The 1,790-nt window shown below is 68.8% G+C and overlaps 2 non-coding genes across 2 annotated transcripts in view; both read right to left on the bottom strand.

Moving 5' to 3' along the window:
• LOC118840599 overlaps positions 1 to 82 on the bottom strand; it is a 4,653-nt gene extending 4,571 nt beyond the window's left edge. The window contains exon 1 of the ribosomal RNA XR_005009773.1: positions 1 to 82. This exon is cut by the window's left edge and continues 4,571 nt beyond it. This is a non-coding gene — a ribosomal RNA (28S ribosomal RNA).
• A 570-nt stretch (positions 83 to 652) lies between these two features.
• Positions 653 to 806, bottom strand: LOC118840477. The gene has a single exon (XR_005009669.1). It is a non-coding gene; the product is annotated as a 5.8S ribosomal RNA (ribosomal RNA).
• Between the last annotated feature and the right edge of the window lie 984 nt (positions 807 to 1,790).

The raw sequence follows: 1,790 nt of genomic DNA, 5'->3' as shown, positions 1-1,790 counted from the left end.
GAGGGAATCCTGGTTAGTTTCTTTTCCTCAGCTGACTAATATGCTTCAAATTCAGCAGGTTGCCACGTCTGATCTGAGGTCGCATCTCAGAGGGAGAGAACGAAGGCCCACCGGGAAGAGGAGCGGGAGGCCCACTGCTCGCCCCCCCCCCCCCCAGCCTCCCCGGCGGGACATCCGGGAGCGGTTGGGGTGTCCCACCCGGACCCACATCGCGCGGAAGCACCGTGTCCAGCGACAACAGGCAACCGCCGTGGGACCGGCCCCGACTGACACTCCGGTGGGCCCTACGGGAAGGTGGTCCGCAACGAGCGCAGACCTCACCGCCGCCACCACCCGCCGGACGGAGGAGGGCGCGAGGTCCCCAAGTTGGGCTAGTGCCGCCTCACACGGACCGACTGGGGAAGAAGAAAGACGGGGAGGGGGAAGGACGGACGCTCGGATCGCCGCCACCCCACCCCCAGCCCTTTTCTCCCACCCCCGGGGCCCGCGCAGGCGGCCCTCTCCGCTCCTCTTTTTCTTTCCGCCACCGTCTGCACTTCGGGGGACGAAAGACCACGCGACCACCCTTGCCTCTGGTGTGGCGGGGTCCTGCGAGCACCCCCAGCTGCGCCCCGCGTCCCCGACAACCGGCACTGGCCGATTGAACCGCAAGCGACGCTCAGACAGGCATAGCCCTGGGAGGAACCCGGGGACCGCAAGTGCGTTCAAAGTGTCGGTGATCAACACGTCCTGCAATTCACATGAATTCTCGCAGCTAGCTGCCTTCCTCATCGACGCACGAGCGGAGTGATCCACCGCTAAGAGTTGTCAGAGATCGTTTCGCGAGAGCCGTGGGGCGGTGGGGCGAGGAACCCCGACTGTGGCCAATCGGCCAACCGGTGGGGCAAAGAAAAACGAGACCGAACAAGACACCGGAGGGGCCCACCGTCCCAGAGCGGGGCGGGGCCCGCGGGAACCGCTCCCGCGAGCCCCGGCTGGACCTCTCCGGGCCAAACCCCTCGCCAAGGGGAATCCCCAGGCACGGTGACAGGACGGAGCCACGTGGGGACCACGCCCGCCACAACACAACGGCGGCGGCCCGCGGGAGGGAACCGCGCGGGACACCTGGTCTCGACGGCCCGGAGGAAGGGGCCACCCGCGACGCACGCGCGAGGGAGGCTTCGCGTGACACGAACGCGGAAAACGGCCGCGAGGGGGAACGAGAGAGCGACAGCCGGTCGCCGAGGGGGAGGGGCGATAGATAGCCTCCCCAGCCCCCCGCGAAACGAGGAGGAGGCACCTAAGAACGGCGTGGACGGGACACGCCGGGACCCGCGGGACGGTGGCAGGCCCGGGAGGCGGGAGCCCAAGAACAGTGAGCGGGGAGCCGGACCCCTTTCTCAGACAACCTCGGGACCCGCCCACGCGGGTAGAGGAACGATCTCCACCCCACCCCCCAATCGCAACGACCAGACAAGACTGCTTTCTCTCGGCCCCAACTCGTAGCCGACCGCGCCCGCGTCACCGGGCAAAGCCGTCCCCACAAACGGCGGGGGCCTCGGAGTCGCCACCCCCATACCCCTCGGGGGAGCGCAAGACCGATACCGCGTGCCCTCCCGCGAGGCACGTCTCACCGAGGGCGAGCGGAGGGAAAGGTCCCGGTGGGACCGGCCCTGCACCGCACCGGAAGACGGGAGAAGTCGGAGTCAGGCATCTCCTCTTCCCGCAGGCCCAGCCGCACCCGGGGGATGGACGCCCGCCCCACCCCCCCTCTGCGAACCGCCCCTTCCAGTTTCGGGCTGGAGGAGTAA

Source organism: Trichosurus vulpecula, chromosome 2, assembly GCF_011100635.1.
Source record: "Trichosurus vulpecula isolate mTriVul1 chromosome 2, mTriVul1.pri, whole genome shotgun sequence".
In the NCBI taxonomy this organism is placed as follows: domain Eukaryota; kingdom Metazoa; phylum Chordata; class Mammalia; order Diprotodontia; family Phalangeridae; genus Trichosurus; species Trichosurus vulpecula.
Note: the sequence above shows the minus strand (reverse complement) of the source record. Positions and strands in the feature narration are given on the sequence as shown.